Genomic DNA, 14,071 nt, shown 5'->3' on the forward strand with positions numbered 1-14,071 from the left:
GGGGTACAACTGGGCGACGGTCCCTACACTCAATAAGTGCACGACAGACAAACAGACAAGGGACCACAGAACCTAAGGGAAACAGGGCAGTTGCCCACGGCAACACCGTGAGCAACAAGAGTAGTAAACGAGCCGAGTCAAAACAGGAGAGTACGAGGTGCCAAACACAGAGCAGGAGAGTAGTGAACAAGCCGAGTCAAACCAGGAGAGCACGAGGTACCAAACGCAGAGCAGGAGAGTAGTCAGCCAGCCAGGGTCAATACGAAGCAGGGACAAATAGTACAAGGAGCTGCAGCAGGGCCAGGAAACAGAGAAGATTCACAAGCAAGGAGGAACAGGAAAGGCAGGTATAAATAGACAGAGGGCGGGAGCTAGCTCCATCTGGCCAGGCTGCGATAGGCTCTCCCACTCCTAAGCCTGCCATCCTGAGTGGTGGAAGATGGAGTCAGTCTCACAGACCTAGAAGCAGGTGCAGACTGATTACCTATGGGCGTTGATAAAGAACCTGTGCCTGGCAGATCCTTTACAGTACCCCCCCCCCTTTTATGAGGGGCCACCGGACCCTTTCTAAGTGGACCTGGTTTATTGGGGAAACGAAGGTGGAACCTCCTGACCAATATCCCAGCGTGAACATCCCGGGCGGGTACCCACGTCCTCTCCTCAGGTCCGTATCCTCTCCAATGGACCAGGTACTGGAGGGAGCCTTGGACCATCCTGCTGTCCACAATCTTGGCCACCTTGAATTCTACCCCCTCAGGGGTGAGAACAGGGACCGGAGGTTTCCTCGAGGGAGCCAAGGACGGGGAGCAGCGTTTAAGGAGGGAGGCATGAAACACGTCGTGTACTCGAAAAGATGGGGGCAACTCCAGTCGTAAGGAGACAGGATTGAGGACTTCAATGACCTTGTACGGCCCTATAAACCGGGGAGCAAACTTCTTGGACGGGACTTTCAGCCGCAAATTTTTTGACGATAGTCACACCAGATCCCCGACCATAAACAAGGGGTTAGCAGAACGTCTTCTATCTGCCTGAGTTTTTTGTATGCTCTGGGATGCCTCTAGGTTCTTCTGAACCTGGGCCCAGACTGTGCACAGTTCCCGATGAACGACTTCTACCTCGGGATTGTTGGAACTACCAGGTGAAACCGAGGAAAACCGCGGATTAAACCCAAAATTACAGAAAAAGGGGGAGACCCCTGACGAGTTACTGACCCGGTTATTAAGGGAAAATTCGGAGAGGGGAATGAATGAGACCCAATCATATTGACAGTCAGAGATAAAACACCTTAAATATTCTTCTAGAGACAGATTAGTCCTCTCAGTTTGGCCATTAGTTTCATGATGGAAGGCAGAGGAGAAGGACAGATCAATCTCCAACTTTTTACAGAAGGCTCTCCAGAACAATGAAACAAATTGTACCCCTCTGTCAGAAACAATATTGACAGGGACCCCATGGAGACGCAGGATGTGTTTGACAAACAAGGTAGCTAACGTCTTAGCATTGGGTAGTTTCTTGAGGGGCACAAAGTGGCACATCTTACTGAAGCGGTCTACTACAACCCACACCACCGACTTGCCTTGAGATGGAGGCAAATCGGTGATAAAATCCAAGGAGATATGGGTCCAAGGTCTCTGGGGAATGGGCAAAGAACGTAGTAAGCCCGCTGGTCGGGACCTGGGAGTTTGGACCTAGCACAAACTTCACAAGCGGCGACGTAGGCCTTAAAGTCTTTAGGCAACCCAGGCCACCAGTAGTTTCTGGCAATGAGGTGCTTGGTACCCAGGATGCCTGGATGACCAGATAGTGCGGAGTCATGATTTTCCCTAAGTACCCTTAGCCGGAATTGCAGGGGAACAAACAGCTTGTTCTCAGGAAGGTTCCCGGGAGCTGAACCTTGATCAGCCGCAATCTCAGAGACTAAATCAGAATCAATAGAGGAAAGGATTATACTTGGAGGCAAAATACAAGCAGGAGCTTCCTCCGAAGGAGGGCTGGCAATGAATCTACGCGACAATGCATCAGTCTTAATATTTTTAGACCCAGCCCTATAGGTAACCAAAAAGTTGAATCTGGTAAAAAATAACGCCCATCGAGCTTGTCTCGGGTTTAGCCTCCGGGCAGATTCTAGGAAAACCAGATTCTTGTGGTCGGTAAGGACCGTTACCTGGTGCCTAGCCCCCTCCAGGAAGTGGCGCCACTCTTCAAATGCCCATTTAATGGCTAAGAGTTCGCGGTTGCCAATATCATAGTTACTCTCAGTGGGCGAAAACTACCTGGAGAAGTAGGCACAGGGATGGAGATGGGTGAGGGACCTGGTACCCTGGGACAAGACAGCCCCCACTCCCACCTCGGACGCGTCAACCTCCACGATAAACGGCTCCATTTGGTTGGGCTGAACCAGCACCGGGGCCGAGATAAAGCACTTCTTAAGGACCTCAAAAGCCTGGACAGCCTCAGGAGCCAAGTGGAGGAGATCAGCACTTTAGCGATGACCGAGAAGTTATCAATAAACCTCCTGTAATAATTAGCGAACCTCAGGAAGCACTGTAACGCCTTCAGGGAGGCAGGTTGGACCCATTCCGCCACAGCCTGGACCTTGGCGGGGTCCATGCGGAATTCATGAGGAGTGAGGATTTGACCCAAAAATGGTATCTCCTGCACCCCAAACACACATTTTTCAGTCTTCGCAAACAGTTTGTTTTCCCGAAGGACCTGGAGCACCTTCCTGACATGCTCAATGTGGGAGGACCAGTCCTTGGAAAACACAAGTATGTCATCAAGGTACACTACAAGAAATACCCCCTGGTAGTCTCTTAAAATCTAATTTATGAAATTATGGAAGACCGCGGGAGCATTACACAACCCAAAGGGCATGACGAGGTATTCGAAATGACCTTCGGGCGTGTTAAACGCAGTCTTCCACTCATCCCCCTCTTTGATGCGGATAAGGTTATAAGCCCCCCGTAGATCAAACTTAGAGAACCATTGGGCCCCCTGAACCTGATTAAAGAGATCAGGAATCAAAGGAAGGGGATACTGGTTCCTCACAGTGACCTTATTCAAGTTTCGGTAGTCAATGCATGGCCTAAGACCACCATCCTTCTTCCCAACGAAGAAGAAGCCAGCACCTACCGGAGAAGTAGAGGGGCAAATGTAACCCTTGGCCAGGCATTCCTGGATATACTCTCTCATGGCTTCACGTTCGGGACAAGAGAGATTAAATATCCTACCCTTAGGGAGCTTAGCTCCTGGTACCAAATCGATAGCGCAATCGTATTGTCTATAAGGGGGTAACACTTCGGAGGCCTCCTTAGAGAAAACATCAGCGAAGTCCTGAACAAACTCAGGTAGCGTGTTCACCTCCTCAGGGGGAGAAATAGAATTAACAGAAAAACATGACGTCAAGCATTTCATTACCCCATTTGGTAATATCCCCAGTATTCCAGTCAAACGTGGGATTATGCAACTGCAACCAGGGAAGGCCTAAAACCAAATCGGACGATAATCCCTGCATTAACAGTTCAGAGCACTGCTCCAAATGCATGGAGCCAACAAGGAGTTCAAAAACAGGGGTATGCTGTGTAAAATAACTATTAGCAAGAGGAGTGGAGTCGATACCCACTACCGGGACAGATTTAGGCAAATCAATCAAAGGCATAGCTAGAGACATAGCAAATTCCACAGACATGATATTAGCAGAAGACCCTGAATCCACGAAGGCACTGCCGGTAGCAGACCTACCACCAAAAGAGACCTGAAAGGGAAGCAAGATTTTATTACGTTTCATATTTACGGGAAATACCTGTGCGCCCAAGTGACCTCCCCGATGATCACTTAGGCGCGGAAGTTCCTCCGGCTGCTTATTCTTACGCCCAGGACAGTTGTTCACTTGATGCTTGTCATCCCCACAGTAGAAGCAGAGACCATTCTTCCTGCGGAACTCTCTACGTTTTTGGGGGGACACGGAGGCCCCGAGTTGCATAGGTACCTCCGAGTCTTCCGTGGAAGAACGAAGCAACGGAAGCTCGGGAGGCATCATGGGGGAGTCAGAGGAGAAAACACCAAGACGTTCAAGTCGTCGTTCCCTGAGACGTCGGTCAAGTCGTACCGCTAAAGCCATAACCTGGTCTAGGGAGTCAGAAGAGGGGTAGCTAACTAGCAGGTCTTTCAGGGCGTTCGACAGGCCCAACCTAAACTGGCACCTTAAGGCCGAGAAGCTACGCACCACTTCCTAAAGTCAGAACAATACTCCTCAACAGGTCTCTTACCCTGACGTAAGGTCACCAGCTGACTCTCGGCAAAGGCAGTCTTGTCAGACTCGTCATAAATGAGTCCGAGAGCAGAAAAGAAAAGATCAACGGAGGAAAGTTCAGGGGCGTCAGGAGCCAAGGAGTGCCCATTCTTGGGGCCCCTCCAGGAGCCGGGACATAGTTATACCCACCCGCTGGCTCTCAGAACCTGAGGAGTGGGGCTTTAACCCCTTAACGCTCCATGACCTACTATTAGGTCATGCTAACTGTAGCGTTCGCGCTCAGTGACCTAATAGTAGGTCATGGAGTAAACACGGCGCCGTTCGCGCGGGGCGCGTTCATGAGCTGTGATAGCTGCTGTTTCCGACAGCAGACTATCACTGCTCAATGTGCCGGGACCGATCGCGGAGCTCCCACGTCGATTAACCCCTCAGAAGCCGCGTTCAATAGCGATCGCGGCTTCTTAGGGGTTAATCCGCCATCGCCGGCCTGCTACGCGATAGCGGCCGGCGATGGTGACTATGGCAACCGGACACCAAACAATGGCGTCCGGCTATGCCATAGACGGAAGCCTAGTGGGTCCTGACAACGTCAGGACCCACTATGCTTGCTGTCAGTGAGTAGCTGACAGTTCTAATACACTGCACTACGCATGTAGTGCAGTGTATTAGAATAGCGATCAGGGCCTCCTGCCCTCAAGTCCCCTAGTGGGACAAAGTAATAAAGTAAAAAAAAAGTTAAAAAAAGATGTGTAAAAATAAGAAATAAATTTTTTATAAGTAATAAAAGTAAAAGTCCCACTTTTTCCCTTATCAGTCCTTTATTATTAATAAAAATATATAAACAAACAAATAAACTATACATAATTGGTATCGCCGCGTCCGTAACGGCCTGAACTACAAAATTATTTCATTATTTATCCCGCACGGTGAACGCCGTAAAAAAAAATATGAATAAACCGAACCAGAATCACAATTGTTTGGTCACTTCACCTCCCAAAAAATGGAATAAAAAGAGATCAAAAAGTCGCATGTACCGAAAAATGGTACTGATTGAAACTACAGTTCGTTACGCAAAAAAAAAGTCCTCGCACGCCTTTATCGATTGAAAAATAAAAACGTTATGGCTCTTAGAATAAGGAACACAAAAAGTAAATGATTGTTTACAAAACGTATTTTATTGTGCAAACGCCATAAGACATAAAAAAAACCTATAAACATCTGGTATCGCCGTAATCGTATCGCCCCGCAGAATAAAGTGAATATGTCATTTATAGCGCACGGTGAATGCTGTAAAAAAAAAAGTATACAAAAACAATAGTAGAATTGCTGTTTATTAGTCACCACGCCACCTAAAAATGGAATAAAAACTGATCAAAAAGCCGCATGCACCCCAAGAAAACTACAATGGATTCCTCAAGGGGTCTAGTTTCCAAATTGGGGTCACTTTTGGGCGGTTTCCAATGTTTTGGCACCACAAGACCTCTTCAAACCGGACATGGTGCCTAATAAAAAAGAGGCCTCAAAATCCGCTAGGTGCTCCTTTGCTTCGGAGGCCGGTGCTTCAGTAAATTACCGCACTAGGGCCACATGTGGGATATTTCTAAAACTGCAGAATATGGGCAATACGTATTAAGTTGCGTTTCTCTGATAAATCCTTTTGTGTTATAAAAAAAAATGGTATAAAAAGAGTAAATTTCACCTCTACTTTGCTCTAAATTTCTGTGAAACACCTAAAGGGTTCATAAACTTTCTAAATGCTGTTGTGAATACTTTGAGGGGTCTAGTTTCTAAAATGGGGTGTTTGATAGGGGTTTCTAATATATGGGCCCCTCAAAGCAACTTCAGAAATGAACTGGAACCTAAAAAAATAAATAAATGAGGCAATACTTCGCTTCTTACATTATACTGATAATGAGCCGTGCCCACCCCGAGATGACCCCAGTTTTGACCGTTTGTATAAACGGAGACCCCTATTAGACCGTTTCAGTGCCCGGTTTTCCCAAGCATACACCCCGAGAAGTGTATTTCTATTGATGAGTCCCTGGTACATTTTAAAGGGAGGGTTCAATTCCGCGAGTACCTGCCAGGTAAGAGGGCAAGGTATGGCGTGAAGATGTATAAGCTGTGCGAGAGTGCATCAGGGTATACCTACAGGTTTAGGATATATGAAGGAAAGGCCACCCCCAAACCAGACTGCATCCTGGACTAAAATAGGTACATGGGAGGGATGGACTTGTCAAATCAAGTCCTGAAGCCCTACAGCGCCATGCGGTGTGGTATAAGAAGATGGCCGGGCACATCATACAGATGGCTTTGTACAATGCGTACCTGCTACGTCGATGTGCAGGCCAGAGGGGAACTTTCCTGGAATTTCAAGATCTAATCTTTAGGGACCAGGAAGGGGGGGCACCCAGTACTTCTGGAAGCGAGACCACACGCATCGTACCAGGGCAACACTTTCCAGGAGAAGTTCCCCAAACCGGTGGAAAGGGAAAGAGTCAAAAGAGGTGCAGAGTCTGCTATAAGAGGGGGATAAGGAAGAACACAATATATCAATGTGACACGTGTCCCGAAAAACCAGGGCTCTGTATAAAAGATTGTTTTAAAATGTATCATACATCCCTTGATTTTTAATTTAACCTGATGCACCCCGCACAGCTTACCCCCCTCATCTTTCCCTTCTGAGCCCTGCCGTATGCCCAGGCAGCTGATAACAGCCACATGTAGGGTATTGCCATACCCAGGAGAACCCACATTACAATTTAAGGGGTGTATATCTCCGGTGGCGCATGCTGGGCACACTATATTGGACACTGAAATGGCATATATATATATAAAATTGCAAATCTCACACTGCACCATCTGCTGCGCATTATCTTTTACACAGTACCTGTGGGGTCAAAATGCTCACTACACCTCTAGATGAATGTCTTAAGGGGTGTAGTTTTTAAAATGGGGTCACTTCTCGGGGGTTTCAACTGTACTGGTACCTCAGGGGCTTCTGCATACATGACTTAGCACCAGAAAAGCTCCAGTAGGCCAAATGGTGGTCCTTTTCTTCTGAGCCCTCCCATGGGCCCAAACGGCAGTTTATCACCACAAATGGGGTATTGCCGCACTAAGGACAAATTGGGCAACAAAATGGGGTATGTTGTTCCTTGTGAAAATAAGAAATTTTGATCAAAAATGACATCTTATTGGAAAAAATATCATTTTTTTCATTTCACAGCCCAATTCAAATAGGTGCTGTGAAAAAACTGTGCGGTCAAAATGATAACAAAAACCATAAATGAATTCCTTGAGGGGTGTAGTTTCCAAAATGGGGTCACTTCTGGTGGGTTTCCATTGCTTTGATATCTCTGGGCCTCTGCAAATGCGACATGGCACCCGAAAACCAATCCAGCAAAATCTGGACTCCAACAAACACATAGCGCTCCTTTCCGTCTGAGCCCTCCCATGGGCCCAAACGGCAGTTTATCACCACAAATGGGGTATTGCCGCACTAAGGACAAATTGGGCAACAAAATGTGGTATATTGTTCCCTGTGAAAATAAGAAATTTTGATCAAAAATGACATCTTATTGGAAAAAATATCATTTTTTTCATTTCACAGCCCAATTCAAATAGGTGCTGTGAAAAAACTGTGCGGTCAAAATGATAACAAAAACCATAAATGAATTCCTTGAGGGGTGTAGTTTCCAAAATGGGGTCACTTCTGGTGGGTTTCCATTGTTTTGATACCTCTGGGCCTCTGCAAATGCGACATGGCACCCGAAAACCAATCCAGCAAAATCTGGACTAACAAACACACAGCGCTCCTTTCCGTCTGAGCCCTCCCATAGGCCCAAACGGCAGTTTATCACCACAAATGGGGTATTGCCGCACTAAGGACAAATTGGGCAACAAAATGGGGTATGTTGTTGCCTGTGAAAATAAGAAATTTTGATAAAAAATGACATCTTATTGGAAAAAATATAATTTTTTTCATTTCACAGCCCAATTCAAATAGGTGCTGTGAAAAAACTGTGCGGTCAAAATGATAACAAAAACCATAAATGAATTCCTTGAGGGGTGTAATTTCCAAAATGGGGTCACTTCTGGTGGGTTTCCATTGTTTTGATACCTCAACACCTCTTCAAACCTGGCATGCTGCCTAAAATATATTCTAATAAAAAAGAGGCCTCAAAATGCACTAGGTGCTTCTTTGCTTCTAGGGCTTGTGTTTTAGTCCACGAGCGCACTAGAGGCACATGTGGGACATTTCTAAAAACTGCAGAATCTGGACAATACATATTTAGTAGTATTTCTCTGGTAAAACCTTCTCTGTTACTAAAAATAAATTGAATAAAATTGAAATTCAGCAGAAAAAATGAAATTTGCAAATTTCATTTCCACTTTGCTTTAATTCCTGTGAAATGCCTGAAGGGTTAAAAAACTTTCTATATGCTGTTTTGAATACTTTGAGGGGTCTAGTTTTTAAAATGGGGTGTTTTATGGGTGTTTCTAATACATAGGCCCCTCAAATCCACTTCAGAACTGAACTGGCACCTTCAAAAAAAGGCTTTTGAAATTTTCTTAAGAATTTGAGAAATTGCTGTTTATGTTCTAAGCCTTGTAACGCCCAAGAAAAATAAAATAATGTTCAAAAAACGATGCCAATCTAAAGTAGACATATGGGAAATGTGAACTAGTAACTATTTTGGGTGGTATAACCGTCTGTTTTTCAAGCAGATGCATTTAAATTCTGAAAAATGCTATTTTTTGTAAATTTTCTCTAAATTTTGCAATTTTTCACAAATAAAGACTGAATATATCGACCAAATTTTACCACGAACATGAAGCCCAAAGTGTCACGAGAAAACAATCTCAGAATCGCTTGGATAGGTTTAAGCATTCCGACGTTATTACCACATAAAGTGAAATATGTCAGATTTGAAAAACGGGCTCTGAGCCTTAAGGCCCAAACTAGGCTGCGTCCTTAAGGGGTTAAGCGAAAATAGAGCCTACAACTCTCCCGAAAGGAGAGATAAGTCTTCCGGTCCCCTGAGAACCGGTCAGGCAACTTGAGGTGGGGTTCAAGAGGTGAGGTGAGGGGCACTACCATGGTAGCATCAGGCTGGTTGACCCTCTGAGCCAGGGCCTGGACCTGTAGGGAGAGACCCTGCATTTGCTGAGCCAGGGTCTAAAGGGGGTCCATAGTAGTGTCAGGGACCAGGGTAGACTAGGTATATGGGCTTGTGAATATGTAATGATGGGGGTAGGGAAACAGACAAGTGAGCCCTAATTTACCCGCCACTCAGTCCCTGCTTACTTGCAACGACCCGCCCTAGGCGACGGGATACAACTGGGTGACGGTCCCTACACTCGATAAGTGCACGACAGACAAACAGACAAGGGAACACAGAACCTAAGGGAAACAGGGCAGTTGCCCACAGCAACACCGTGAGCAACAAGAGTAGTAAACAAGCCGAGTCAAACCAGGAGAGCACGAGGTACCAAACGCAGAGCAGGAGAGTAGTCAGCAAGCCAGGGTCAATACGAAGCAGGGACAAATAGTACAAGAAGCTGCAGCAGGGCCGGGAAACAGAGAAGATTCACAAGCAAGGAGGAACAGGAAAGGCAGGTATAAATAGACAGAGGGCGGGAGCTAGCTCCGTCTGGCCAGGCTGCGATAGGCTCTCCCACTCCTAAGCCTTCCATCCTGAGTGGTGGAAGTTGGAGTCAGTCTCACAGACCTAGAAGCAGGTGCAGACTGATTACCTATGGGCGTTGATAAAGAAGCTGTGCCTGGCAGATTCCTTTAACTTATATGTTATGTATGTCAGTATATGTCCTTATAAGTAAATGTGTGATGTTCCATGTTTTAACAGCTTATTAAAAGCTAAGTTTTATATTTACTCCTTCTGTAGCTTTATAATATAATCACTGTTGACCGCGGCATTTAAGGTGTCAAATGGCAAGATTGGAGGTTTCTCCAATCCTAGCTGTTGCAGCGGATGCCCAGCGGTCAGTAACAGCCAGGCTCCTGCAGTGATCGTGCGGGCACAGCTTCTGTGCCCGCGCGATCAGAAGCATGTATGTGATTATATGCTAAGCTGTTAATTTAATGAAAGCATTCTGAGCTTCAGGTATCCAAGTAAAGCAAATATTCTTTTTTTGAGTGACTGGTACTACTATCCTGGAGACATTTCGAACTAACTTTCTGTAGACATTAGCAAAACCAATAAATCACTGAATTTTCCATTTGTTTTGGTTGGCCAATCAACAACAGCCAGTCCATACTGAGATGTGCTGGAGATATACTGTACCCAAAGAAATTGAATTGTAGTCTATTCAAAATTACATTTCTCAAGTTTAATATATACAGTGAAGGAAATAAATATTTGATCCCTTGCTGATTTTGTACGTTTGCCCACTGTCAAAGACATCAACAGTCTATAATTTTTAGGCTAGGTTAATTTTACCAGTGAGAGATAGATTATATAAAATAAAAAAAAAAACAGAAAAACACATTGTCAAAATTATATATATTTATTTGCATTGTGCACAGAGAAATAAGTATTTGATCACTTTGGCAAACAAGACTTAATACTTGGTGGCAAAACCCTTGTTGGCAAGCACAGCAGTCAGATGTTTTTTGTAGTTGATGATGAGGTTTGCACACATGTTAGATGGAATTTTGGCCCACTCCTCTTTGCATATCATCTGTAAATCATTAAGATTTCGAGGCTGTCGCTTGGCAACTCGGATCTTCAGATCCCTCCATAAGTTTTCGATGGGATTAAGGTCTGGAGACTGGCTAGGCCACTCCATGACCTTAATGTTCTTCTTTTTGAGCCACTCCTTTGTTGCCTTGGCTGTATATTTCGGGTCATTGTCGTGCTGGAAGACCCAGCCACGAGCCATTTTTAATGTCCTGCTGGAGGGAAGGAGGTTGTCACTCAGGATTTGACGGTACATGGCTCCATCCATTCTCCCATTGATGCGGCGAAGTAGTCCTGTACCCTTAGCAGAGAAAAACCCCCAAAACATAATGTTTCCACCTCCATGCCTGACAGTGGGGACGGTGTTCTTTGGGTCCTAGGCAGCATTTCTCTTCCTCCAAACACGGCGAGTTGAGTTAATGCAAAAGAGCTCAATTTTAGTCTCATCTGACCACAGCACCTTCTCCCAATCACTCTCAGAATCATCCAGATGTTCATTTGCAAACTTCAGACGGGCCTGTACATGTGCCTTCTTGAGCAGGGGGACCTTGCGGGCACTGCAGGATTTTAATCCATTACGGCGTAATGTGTTACCAATGGTTTTCTTGGTGACTGTGGTCCCAGCTGCCTTGAGATCATTAACAAGTACCCCCCGTGTAGTTTTCGGCTGAGCTCTCACCTTCCTCAGGATCAAGGATACCCCACGAGGTGAGATTTTGCATGGAGCCCCAGATCGATGTCGATTGACAGTCATTTTGTATGTCTTCCATTTTCTTAATATTGCACCAACAGTTGTCTCCTTCTCACCCAGCGTCTTACTTATGGTTTTGTAGCCCATTCTAGCCTTGTGCAGGTCTATGATTTTGTCCCTGACATCCTTAGAAAGCTCTTTGGTCTTGCCCATGTCATAGAGGTTAGAGTCAGACTGATTAATTGAGTCTGTGGACAGGAGTCTTTTATACAGGTGACCATTTAAGACAGCTGTCTTTAATGCAGGCACCAAGTTGATTTGGAGCGTGTAACTGGTCTGGAGGAGGCTGAACTCTTAATGGTTGGTAGGAGATCAAATACTTATTTCTCTGTGCACAATGCAAATAAATATATATAATTTTGACTATGTGATTTTCATTTATTTTTTTTTTTTTATATAATCTATCTCTCACTGGTAAAATTAACCTAGCCTAAAAATTCTAGACTATTCATGTCTTTGACAGTGGGCAAACTTACAAAATCAGCAAGGGATAAAATACTTATTTCCTTCACTGTAAGCAATATTCCCAAAGTCTTTGTAGTACAGTGCAGACATGTTTCCGATGCTCTTAGAGAATGTCTGAAAAAAAATGAGGATATCATCCAGGTAGGCTATTACAAGTTGCCAATATAAGTTCCTAAAAAGATCATTCATAAAGTTTTAGAAAGCGACTGAAGCATTACAAAGTTCAAAAGACATTAAAAGATACTCAAAGTGTCCAAACTGTCTCCTGAAGGCAGTCTTCCATTCATCCCAAGGACAGATTAAAACAGGGTTATTTGCTCCTCTTAGATCAAGCGTATTAAATATTTTAGCTGTGCAAAGCCTTTTAAGTAATGCTGGAATTAAAAGGTGAGGATATTGTTTTGTTTTTTTTATAAATTCTTTGTTTAACTCTTTTAAGGGAGGAGATAGAGAGTACATAACGGAAGGAAAGAGGGCAGGGGGTTACAAAATATACAAATACAGAAAGAAAAACGAACAATTGTCTCTGCTGTTGTTAGTATGAATTAGAAACAGACCTATATAATTCTGTACAAGATTAAAGGATTATATGATATATGTAACTGGCATCAAGTATTCTAAGTTTGAGAAGAAACTGACACCCCACCAATCATAAAAAGTTAGTCAAAATTTTGTGCTTTTATCCATCTGCCCTAAATCGTGTAATATTTATCTAGATTGTTCTATTGACCATTTTGTTTCGCTTCGTGTCTGTTCGGCTTTTTCCGGAAATTAATGTATCGGAGTAGTTGGAACAGGCCAGCAGGTCTGGAGTGAGCAACTTTATTTGCTGCGCATACTGTGTATGAGGAGACAAAGTTCATAATGTCTTTTTTACACCGAGAAGGCCGCAGAGTGCTCTCGAAAACTTCGAGATGAACTGGACCCCTCGGTCCGAGACAATATGCAGGGGCAAGCCGTGCAGACGAAAGATGTGTTGTATGAAGAGGTCAGCCAATCGCGTAGCAGATGGCAGGGCGGTCAAGGGAATGAAGTGAGCCATCTTGGAAAATCGATCCACCACCACCCAGATCACACTGCAACTCGCAGAAGAAGGAAGATCCGTGACAAAGTCCATAGCGACATGTTGCCAGAGGGCAACGGGCACAGGCAGAGGTTGGAGCAGGCCAGCAGGTCTGGAGTGAGCAACTTTATTTGCTGCGCATACCGTGCATGAGGAGACAAAGTCCATAACGTCTTTGGGTAGCGTGGGCCACCAGAACTGACGGGTGATTAGATCTTGGTTCTTACGAGCACCGGCGTGACCTGCCAGCTTAGAACTGTGACCCCAGCAAAGAATTCTTCCTCGGTCAGCCAGACGTACAAAAGTCCTACCCGGAGGAATGTCTCTAACTTGCAGGGGATTCACAGAGAAGATGCAGGATGGGTCAATGATATTCTGTGGGGATTCCATGGCGTCCTCGGTTTCAAAAGATCTGGACAAGGCGTCGGCCCTCACATTCTTGTCGGCCGGTCGGTAGGGGAGTTCGAACCGGAACCGAGCAAAGAACAACGACCACCTGGCTTGACGAGGATTCAACCGCTGGGCCATCTGTAGGTAGGTCGAATTCTTGTGATCCGTGAAGATCAGGATAGGATGAACTGCGCCCTTCAGTGTATGTCTCCACTCCTGCAGAGCCAGCTTGATGGCCAGTAACTCCCGGTCCCCAATCGAGTAGTTGCGCTCTGCGGAAGAAAACCGCTTAGAATAGTAGCCACATACCACAGTCTTGCCTTTCGATCCTCTCTGGAACAACAGTGCACCAGTACCAACCGAGGAAGCATCCACCTCTAACGAAAACCGTAGGGATACATCAGGATGGTGCAGAATGGAGGCAGACGTGAAGGCTTTTTTAAGGA

The 14,071-nt window shown here is 45.2% G+C and overlaps 1 long non-coding RNA gene across 1 annotated transcript in view; it reads left to right on the forward strand.

The window, feature by feature from the left end:
- Positions 1 to 14,071, forward strand: part of LOC142741292 (uncharacterized) — a 68,840-nt gene that overhangs the window by 23,116 nt on the left and 31,653 nt on the right. The window lies entirely within an intron of this gene.

Source organism: Rhinoderma darwinii, chromosome 2 (genome assembly GCF_050947455.1).
Source record: "Rhinoderma darwinii isolate aRhiDar2 chromosome 2, aRhiDar2.hap1, whole genome shotgun sequence".
NCBI classification, from domain to species: domain Eukaryota; kingdom Metazoa; phylum Chordata; class Amphibia; order Anura; family Rhinodermatidae; genus Rhinoderma; species Rhinoderma darwinii.